Raw genomic sequence first — 11,240 nt, 5'->3', positions numbered from 1 at the left:
TGGTTAAACAAACTTCACCTTTTTGAGTTTCTAAACAGTATGATCATTGAAGGAGAAATGGAACAAAGTAAAAGAATGTGGCAGAAAATAGGAATGTGGACTTGGAGTTAGACAGCTGTGGCTTGACCTCCTGCTAGCTGTGCCACCGTGGGCAGGTCACTAAACTTCCCTGAGTCTGGGTCTCCAGGTCTGTGAAAGCGGGTGCATGATGTGATGGTTAGGGATGAAGCGTCTGAGGACAGCAACTGGCTAATCCTCGGGGCTCCGATCTGGTAGTTTTTATTATTATTACACAAAGATAGTAATGAAAGGGTAAAAATCTGCCTCAGCGCTCTCATCCATAAACCCTTTCTTCCTTATATGAATTATATGTGCCAAGGGTTATGTAACCACAGAGCTAATTTATTATTTTAGAAACAGAACTCTTAAAGACCAGATCGGACCACTTTGGGATTTACAAGAGCTGTAACCAGTTTACTGCCTTTTGAAAAATGAAGTAAGGAAGAACTTACAGAAGAAAGACATTAAAACAGTGGGATACTGTTTTATACCTGTTGCATTGGCCTCCTTCCTTACCCCAATTAATGATAATATCCAATGTTAGTGAGTTTTTTGGTGAAACTGTTTTCTCATATGTACATTGGTAAACCCTTTGGGAAAGCATTTTGGCAGTATGTATTGAGAGCCACCAAAAGGCCCATATCCAGAGATTCAGTAATCACTCTTTAGAATGTGTTCTAAGGAAATAATTCAGAATAAGAAATGTTATGTAGCCATTAAAAATGATTATGTAATAACATAGAGAAAGCTTATGATATAAACATGCAAGATTGTTCTTATGATCACAACTGTGGGGTTATTACACATAAATGTAAATGGAAACTAGAAAAGAGCATAGAAAGGAAAACAGTTCACGTGTTAAGGTCATAGATAGTAGCTTAATTTTTCTTTAAGAAATTCTTTTATTGCTATTAAAGAATGTGTCTACATGCCTTCACATGCACACTGAAAGACCTTGCAGGAGTACCTTACCATCGTGGCACATGGGACATTTGGAATGTGGGTGAATTCTTTCCATAGATAATCAAAAACCAGAAAGCACTGGAAACCTGAAAGTTGTGATCATGTAAGTAGAGAGGAAATTGGAACCAAGACTTATTCTTGAACCATTCCACTACAAATACCACACTTTGGTGCTTCTTTCAGATCTCTTCTGTCATCTCTTAATATTCTTGAAATTGCTTTGTTTCCAGGTTCAATTTCAGAAGCTTCAGCAACTGCGCCTTACACAGTACCATGGAGGATCCTTACCAAATGTGAGCCAGCTGCGGAGCAGTGCATCAGAGTTTCAGGTACCTCCGTATATGTACTTTCTTCAAGCTGAATGAAGTGTAAAAAGATAGGCAAAGATTATCCCTAAAAGTATTTACTCTTGAAGGATAAACTGGGTCTAGGTACAGGTGAGTGTTCTTCTGGGAAGTCCGTCAATATTCTCTTTCATAGTTTCTATAGCATAAGATAGTGTTATTTCACAAATGGTCTAAGGCAGCATAGTCCAGTAGAGATATAATGTGAGCCACATATGTAATTTAAAATTTTCTGGTAGCCACACTAAAGAATAGGAAACTGGTGGAATTAATTTTTATATTATGTAAATTATTTAAATAATTATTTATCCCAATATATCCAAAATTTGATCATTTCAACATGTAATCACTATAAAAAACATTAGATATTTCACATTCATTTTTCTTGTACTGAGTCTTTGAAATCTGTTACGTATTTTACACTTAAAACACATATCAGTTTAGACTAGGCACATTTCCCCAGCTTCGTGCGGCTAGTGGCTACCACATTGGACAGTGCAGATCTAAGGCATAGATAAATGGCCTATTTGCATCTAGATTAGTGCACTGTCAGAGGGTGCTTTAATCATTCCTATCACTGAAGAGCCTTGTAAAACAATGTCGAATTGGTGTTTTAGACAATGGTATATGGTACTGTTGTTAAGATCCAAATTAGACCTACTTAGATATCCTAGTTGCTGAAAAATTAGGAGTCTGTAATTAGAATTACACAATTTAAGATTTGGTGTTAAGACTGAGATCTAAACTTCATTTATTTTTATTTTTACTTTTTTGGCGGCTGGCCAGTAAGGGAATCTAAACCCTTCACCTTGGTGTCATCCACACCACACTCTACCAAGTAAGCTAACTGGCTAGCCCCTGAGACCTAAACTTTAAGATGAAGCATCACTTGACTCATTGGGATGCCTCTCCATTTTAAAATCACTGTCTTATTTCTTTGTTGTAGAAACTGGGGTCATTTGTTTGATGATGTCAAGTAAAGCAAATGTATTATTGGGGAATTCCACTTAAAAATGCTAATAGGAACTCTAAATATAATGATGATTAGAAAAAGTATAATATGAACAGATTGGTACCCTATATACTGGAATCTCATCTTTAATATAATGGCATTTTATTATCACTATAATACTGCCTATATCAGAGATTTACTGTTATAGATCAAATTGTCTTATATATTAGCCTGTTGGATCATTTGGAATATAAATAACTAGGTCTCTGCTTTGTGCTGGATTGAATGCTTCAGAAAATAGAGTATTGTCAAAATTTGCTGTGTTTGAGATCCTGATTTTGTGGTATTTTATTGTCAGCTTTAGAGGAATGCAGAATTTACTATGATACCCTCTTCCCATTGCATTGGGGAATGAAATAAAGTGATAATCCTTGGCCTTCCCAGGATTTTTTTTTAAGTTTTTTTTTTTAGTTTGAAACAGTCACAAACTTACAGAAAAGTTGGAAGTTCAGTACAAATAACTTTTTTTCCCCTTGAGAATAAGTCGCTGACCTGATGCCTTAGTACTCCAAAATATTTCATTGTGTTTTTCCTACAAGCAAGGACATTGTCCTGTGTAACCAAAATACAGCCATCAACATCAAAAAATTAACAGTAATACATATTACCATCTGATCCTCAGACCTCGTTCAGGTTTCAAGGAATGTCCGGTCACTGTCCTCTATAGCAAAAGGAGTCACATTCAAAATCACATGTATTTAGGTATCATTTTCTGTAGACTCTTTCAGCCTAGAATAGTTTTTCAGTCTTTTATTTTTGACATTAAAAAAAGTATTTTTGACTTTTGTGACTTTGCCACTTTGGAAGATTACAAACCAGTTATTTTATAGAATATTCCTTAGTTGAGATTTGTCTGATGCATATTTGTGATTAGATTCAGGTTATGAATCTTGGGTAGGAATTACACAGAAGTGATGTTGTTGTTATGTTTCATTCAGTGTGTGATATTGATTTGTTTTGTTACTGAATATGTTCCCTTTCATTTTTTAATAAACTTTAAAGTGGTATATGTCAAGCTTCTCTTCTCTAAAGTTACTCCTTTCCCCTTTGTAATGAATAAATATTTAGTGAGGAGGCACTTTATCCTGATCCTCACTAAACTTTTGATTTATATGTTTATTTATTTCTCTCTGTATATGGTTTTAGGGTTTCCTGTTTTATTCAATGGGTTATAATCTATAACTGTTTTATTTTGATGTTCACATTATCCCTGATTAGGCCAGTAGGAGCCCTCTTCCAAACTGAGAAAAACTCTAGACAAACTCAGAAAAAAAGGGAATCCCAGAATCACAGATTCTCTTTATAAGTAAACTTTTTTGAAGTATAATTTACATAATTAAATTTAAAACAATTTAACATTCTTAGGTATACAGTTCTATAAGATATAATCACCACCACAATTATGATATAGAAAAGTTCCATCACCCCAAGAAGTTCCCTTGTGTCCTTTTAATCAATCAATCTTCATCCCCCACGTCCAGCCTGTAGAAATGACTAATTTGTAGTTTTGCCTTTGCCAGAGTCCTATCTACAGAATCAAAAGCATATAGTCTTTTGAGTTTTTTTTTCCACTTCACATATTGCATTTGAGGTTCATCTGAGTTGTTGCATGTATTAGTTTCCTAGGTCTGCTATAACAAAGTACCACAAACTTGGTGGCTTAAAACAATGGAAACTTCTTTTCTTTTTTTTTTTGGCGGCTGGCCAGTACAGGGATCCGAACCTGTGACCTTGTAATTATGAGGCTGCACCCTAACCAACTGAGCTAACTCGCCATCCCTATTTTTTCACAGTTCTGAGTTCAGCAGTATAAAACCAGGGTGTCAGCAGTGCCATGCTCTCTGAATGCTCTCGGGAAGAATCCTCTCTTGCCTCTTCCTAGCTTCTGTGGGTTGCTGGCAATCTTTAACTTGTAGCTCCACCACTCCACTCTCTGCCTCTGTTGTCACATGATCTTCTTTTGTTTTGGTGTCTTTGTGTCCAAATCTCCCTTTCCCTTCTTTTATAAAGGCACCGGTCATTGTATTTAAGGCCCACCCTGATCCAGTATGACCTCATCTTAACTTGATTACATCTGCAAGATTCTGTTTCCAAAGAAGGTTAATTCACAAGTTCTGGGGGTTAGGTCTTGAACATATCTTTTTTAGGGGACATAATTCAATCCACTACATTGCATTTACCAGTAGTTCATTCGTTTTATTGCTGAGTAGTTTTCCATTGTATGAATGTTTATCCATTTATCAGTTGATGGGCATTTGGATTGTTTCCACCTTTTGGCAATTATGAGTAACGACACTATAAACATTCACATACAGTTTTTGTGTAAATACCTAGAGTGGAATTGCTGGATCATATTGTAAGTGTATATTTAACTTTACCTTTATAAGAAATTACCAAGTTGTTTTCCGAAGCAGCTATACTATTTCACATTCCCACCAGCAATATATGTGAGTTCCAGTGACCCATCTTCTTCAGCACTTGGTATTTCAGAGTTTGGGGTTTTTTAAATTACGGTAAAAAGCACGTAACATAAAATTTGCAGTCGTAACTATTTTTAAGTGTACAGTTTAGTGGTGTTAAGTACATTCATATTGTTGTGCAACCAATCTCTGAAACTTTTTCAACTTACAAAACTGAAACTCTATACCCATGAAACAACAATCCCCCATGTCTCCCTCTCCCAGCCTCTGTTGACCACCATTCTGTCTCTGTGAATTTGACTTCTAGGTGTCTCATGTACGTGAAATCATACGCTATTTATCTTTTTGTGACTGGCTTGTTTCACATAGCATAATGTCCTCAAGGTTCATTCACGTTATAGTATGTGACAGGAATTCTTTCCTTTTTAAGGCTGAAAAATATTCCCTTGTATGTGTATACCACAGTTTGTATATTCATTCATCTGCTGATGGACGCTTGGGTTACTTCCACCTCTTGGTGTGTATAGTGCTGCTGTGAACCAAGGTGTACAAATACCCCTTTGAGACTCTGCTTTCAATTCTTTTGGGTATATACTCAGAAGTGGGATTGCTGGATCACATGGTAATTCTGTTTTTAATTTTTCAGGGAACTGCCATACTGTTTTCTGTAGCAGCTACACCAATTTACATTCCCAACAACAATATACAGTGGTTCCAGTTTCTCCACACCCTTGCCAGTGCCTGTTATTCCCTTGCTTTGATAGTAGCCATCCTATTATCAGAAGTGTGAAGTGATGGTATTTTAGTTTTAAAAATTTTGGTCATGCTAGTGCGTGTGTAGTGGTATCTCTTGATTTTAATTTGCATTTTCCTAATGACTAATGATGTTGAGCATCTTTTTTTATGCTACTTGATATTCTTATATCTTCTTTGATGAACTACATGTTCAAATATTTTATCCAGTTTTTAAATTGAATCATTAATTTTCTTATTACTGTGTTGTGAGAGAGTTTTTACATTTTTTGATACCAATTCTTTATCAGATATTTATTTTGCAAATATTTTCTCCCAGCCTGTAGCTTGTTTTTTTTATTTTTTTTAACAAGGTCTTGAAGAGCAGAAGTTTAAAATTTTTTTTTTTCTTCCTTTTTTTTGTCTTTTTTCGTGACCGGCAACGGATCGCAACCCTCGGTGTTGCGCCTGCACCTCGCTCAGCCAGTGAGCGGCCGGTCTGTATGTGGGATCCGAACGCTCGGCGGGAGCGCTGCCACACTCCCAAGTGGCGCACTGTAGCAGTGCGCCACCAGGCCGGCCCAGAAGTTTTAAATTTTGATGAAGTCCAGTATATCAATTTTGTTCTTTTATGATTTGTGCTTTTTGTGTCTATCTAAGAATTCTTTGCTTAATTCAAGGTCACAAAGATTTTTTTCCTATGTCGTCTTCTAGAAGTTTTATAGTTTGGGGTTTTATAGTTAGGTAATTATGAGTTAATCTTTTTATGTGGTACAAAGTATGGGTTTGAGGCCCACTTTTTTGCATAGGGATGTTGAATTGTTCCAGCACCATTTGATGAAAAGAGTTTCTTTCCTCTATTGAATTGCCTTGGCACTTTTGTTGAAGATCAGTTGACCATATGTGTGTTATCTATTTTTGGACTCTATTCTGTTCCATTGGTCTCTTTGTCTGTCGTTTTCCTAATACCACACTGTCTTGATTACTGCACCTTTATAGGAAGGCTTGGAATCAGGTAGTGATAGACCTCCAACTTTGTTCTTTTTCTTTCTTTTTTTTCCCTTCCCTTTTTTACTCCTTTAATAAAAAACACTAATTGACTTTTTAAAACTTTAACCAAGACAAGAAAATTCAGACAATGTGATTTTCTTCTCATTAGAGGAAAGTGGAAATAGAAGAAATAGAGATTAAACACACACACTAGAGAAACAGCTTTCTTTCCATCTTTAAACATTGGTATACCTCATGCAAATACACTCATAACAACGAATTTCAGTCCCAGAATGGCATTACATTTGCTTATTTTACCAAGCTTTTTGTTGAATAGGTTTCAGGTAGAAAATAAACTGTAATGGCAGGAAAAAAAAAAAAAAAGACACTGGAAGTCTACAATTTCCAAGCAAATCTTTATTTGTTTATTTATTTATTTATTTATTTTATTAAACAGTATTAAAATGGCTGCAAGTAATAGTATGTAGCTATATGAGTATATAAGTGGATATTTACAGATGAGATTATGCTTACATTCTTCCAAGCAAATCTTTAAATTCCTATTATCAGTCCACAGTAGTCCAGAATTCTTATCATAAATGCTTTGGGTTTATTGAAGTATAATTTTTAAAGAGATACTAACTCCAAATCGATCTATTAAAAAAGGTATCTCTTTAAAGGGAAACTTAAATCACATGCTTAATTTTTTTTTACGGTGGCAATAAACAAATAATCATATAATTCTGATGAAAGTTGAAAGGTCTAGCAATCAGAAATAAAGAAATCATTTTTTTTTATATTGCCTGCATTTAGAATATATGATATTCATTCTCTGTAGTGCCAAGTGAGGTATTTTTTCTTACCCTTATCTCTAACAGTAGAAACAAAGAACAAGAATTACCCTGAAACTACATATTATGTGAATTACAAAGCTGTTTACAGCAGAATATAATGATATACATACCTATTATAACAAAAACTAACCATTGGGCAATGAGGCCTACAGGTTTCTTCATACATAGAAGTATTTTATGCTTTGCTTATAATTTAAATTGTGGTGAAAATTTATGCCTGTTAATAAAAATACGTAGTGTCTGATTAGAAACACTGGCCTTTTCTAATAGGTCTACCTAACTTGAGTAACAAAGCAATAAAGTGTTATAATCATCACTGGTAGAGATTTACTTACCATGCTACTAACGCTAAATCATGACTATTACCAATTCTTAGATATTTGACAAGCCACACACCATTCCTCTACTTTCTTTGGATGTTCGATTTACAGAAGCAGTTTATCACTTGAAAATTAGAAGATCTGAGCTCAAAAAATGACTCTCACATAGGTCTTGAAAATGTTAGGCCTCAGTTAATGTAAAAAGAGAGATTAAACTGGATGATCTCTAAAGGCCTAAGATTCTGCATTCTAAGTAAATGTGATTCTCTCCGTGGGTTTTTTTTTTTTTTTTTAATTTTTTGGCGGCTGGCCAGTATGGGGATCTGCACCCATGACCTTGGTGTTACAACTCTGTACTCTAACCAACTGAGCTGACCAGCCAGCACCTGATTCTCTTTTTTAATTCCTCCTGGCTACCTCCTTTTGGAGCTATGAATAAAATAGGCAAAAGTCAGTTAAAGGGATGCCAATATAAGAGTCTAGATTGATTTACCAATTTAGCTGGTAGGTGAATTTTCAAATCCTAAAACTTATAAATACAAATAATCACTACAAAATTATTTGCAATGGAACAATTTAAAAACCACAACTCCATCTTTTTAGCTAAGAATGAGATAGTTTTTGAAACCTGTAACACTTCATTAAAAACGAACAGCTTTAGAATAGATCTAAACATAACTTTCTAAAAAAACACCAAAAAGTACAGTGTAAGGCACCCCTTCATTAAATACATACTTTCATTTTGTGATGCATGGCATCAGTGTTTTGCATACACCTTGATGCAAAGGAAATTTTAAGTTGCATCCTGTTTTAAAAAACACAAAGCTCGGGCCAGCCCGTGGCTCACTCGGGAGAGTGCGGTGCTGATAACACTAAGGCCACGGGTTCGGATCCCATATAGGGATGGCCGGTTTGCTCACTGTGTGAGCGTGGTGCTGGCAACACCAAGTCAAGGGTTAATATCCCCTTGCTGGTCATCTTTAAAAAAAAACAAACAAACAGAAAACCCCACAAAACTCTTAAGAACCAAACAAGAATGACTACAACCGCATTCCAAGAAAGGAAATTTTCCTCCAACAAAGTATATTGTTTTGTTTTTATACAACATGTTAGTACTGAAGAGTTTTAATTTAGTTGTACCAAAGGAAAAAAAATTTTTTTTTTCCTTTTTGTCTTTTTTCGTGACCGGCAACGGATCGCAACCCTCAGTGTCGCGCCCGTACCGGACCGGGACCAGCAACGGGATCGCAACCCTCGGTGTTGTGCCCGCACCTCGCTCAGCCAGTGAGCGGCCAGGCTGTATGTGGGATCCGAACCCTCGGCGGGAGCGCCGCCGCACTTCCCAAGCGGCGCACTGTAGCAGTGCACCACCGGGCCGGCCCACCAAAGGAAAAATTTTGTACTTAAAAAGAAAATTAGGGCTGGTGGCTCATTTGGGAGAGCGTGGTGCTGATTATACCGAGATCAAGGGTTCAGATCCCTGTACTGGCCAACTGCCAAAAAAAAAAAAAGAAAGAAAAGAAAAAAATAATAAATAAATTACAGAGGCACAAAAAGCAAGAGACACTTTGTTGTTTGATGCACTTAATATCAATATTTGGGGCGATTTTTAAGGTTTTCAAAAAATGGCATTAATAATAGCTCCATACAATAATATTTAAAATAACAGGAAAATGAGAACAACTTTATACCATATTTTCATAAACTGTTCTAAAGACAGTAAACTCATGCTCAGTTGTTTTTCCTGTGTTTTAAAATAAGCTGCCAGTGATTCTAAACCAGTCTAAAATGTATTGTTCCTGGATCAGATATAAGCATTCATACTTGCAAAAATGTTCTGCAATGAGTTGGCCTCTGTGAAAAGTACCAAATAGGTAAGGAGAGACTATAGTTTATTTTCAGCTCTGTGACTGGCTTCCTATAACCCTTGTCAGTAGAAGTACTGGCAAAATATCAGATATTAATGATCAGATTTAATTCTTTGGTATAAGCATGAAACTGATATTGATAGCTTTCCATGGCTAGCATAAACCAATAAGTAACCCAAGGAAGATGAGAGAGTGAAATCTAATATACAGTGCAAGGCAGGCAGGACAATAACTTCATGTTTTGTTTTGTTTTATAGGAAAAGTCAACATTAATAATATACTTCAGAGAAACTAATACCTACTTAGAGGTTTCATCATTATAGCAAACCAAAAGGTCAGGCTTTGAAATGACAAAACCTGTAACTTTTAGCTGGAATATTTGGCTGCATTTTGGCTTTATACCATAATTTACAGTACACAACTAACTGAGGACACTTAGCACTTTCTTAGCACAACAGACTAACTCCTTCCACCTCTCCAGAAGGGGGAAAAAAACCCTTCTATCCCAACAAATGTCTGAACTTTGTACCATACAAGAAATCAAAGTGAAAGGTGCAATGTAGCTATATTGCAACTTTGCATTTTTCTTTGTGACGTATGTACAGCTATATTTTTGTTTCTGGAGCTGTAAATTGTTTCATTTAGAAGCTTAAAAGCTTATACAATTTAACTTTTTGAATAAGAAGAAAGTCTAAGACTTTATGACTAACAGTACACCTATGGCCTGGGTTTTAAAGTTTTGCACCTCAGTTACCTGTCCTTTAACTTGTTACTTCCTCTCATGCTTTCTTCACTTACTAAACACAAACTGTCAGATTTTAACATTAGACCTTTTCCTCCAACGCCCTATCAGATAACTTTGTAAATATGCATTTACAGCCTTTCAGTACCAACATTTTAAAATGAGACCGATGCCTAGAACCACAACACTAAAGATATACAAGTTGGGGGGATTAACCTAACACTACCTGGAGAATGAACCAAATTCCAAATATTCCCATAAATCTTAAAATCCCAAATGGAATTCTAGTAAATTTTAAAAATATCTTTAATGGGGCCGGCCCGGTGGCGCACTGGAGAGTGCGTCGCTTGGGAGCGCGGTGGCGCTCCCGCCGAGGGTTCGGATCCCATGTGGAGACCGGTTCCCGCTCACTGACTGAGCGTGGTGCGGGCGCAACACCGAGGGTTGCGATCCCGTTGCCGGTCCCCGGTACGGGTGTGACACCGAGGGTTGCGATCCCGTTACCGGTCAGTAAAAAAGACAAAAAGGAAAAAAAAATACCTTTAATGAAGAAAAAGGCAACTGCACTTAGTACATCACCACTATTAAAGGATCAGAGACAGTGTTAATATTTTAAGACTGTTAATATCAGTCTTCATATTTCTGAAGACCAAGATTTACCATGGCAAAGTCTAAAAACTGGAAGTTAATGAGATCCTAAATACCATTATCATGAAAATAGTCTATCTTTCTGTCTTCCTTCTGCTGCATGAAGAGCCAAAGAAGTCAGATAGAGAACTGTTGTGTTGGGGACAACCATGAAATCCTTGAGAACAGATTTTAAGAACAGATAGGTATAATCTCTGTTATTCATTCAGGGCATTATTTTTACATTTTTTTTTTTTTTTTTTTTTTTAAAGATGACCGGTAAGGGGATCTCAACCCTTGGCTTGGTG

At 36.2% G+C, this 11,240-nt stretch overlaps 1 protein-coding gene and 1 pseudogene across 1 annotated transcript in view; one reads left to right on the top strand and one right to left on the bottom strand.

Moving 5' to 3' along the window:
* The first annotated feature begins 1,255 nt into the window (after nt 1-1,255).
* CRTC3 (CREB regulated transcription coactivator 3) overlaps nt 1,256-11,240 on the top strand; it is a 103,783-nt gene continuing 93,798 nt past the window's right edge. Inside the window, exon 1 of the mRNA XM_008565151.1 lies at nt 1,256-1,352. The gene's annotated coding sequence lies outside the window, so the exon portion shown is untranslated. The remainder of the gene's footprint in view (nt 1,353-11,240) is intronic.
* Nucleotides 10,933-11,240, bottom strand: part of LOC103585015 — a 1,827-nt pseudogene continuing 1,519 nt past the window's right edge.

The sequence above is a fragment of the Galeopterus variegatus genome, unplaced genomic scaffold (assembly GCF_000696425.1).
Source record: "Galeopterus variegatus unplaced genomic scaffold, G_variegatus-3.0.2 Scaffold14, whole genome shotgun sequence".
Taxonomy (NCBI): domain Eukaryota; kingdom Metazoa; phylum Chordata; class Mammalia; order Dermoptera; family Cynocephalidae; genus Galeopterus; species Galeopterus variegatus.
This window is presented reverse-complemented; position numbering and strand designations above follow the sequence as displayed.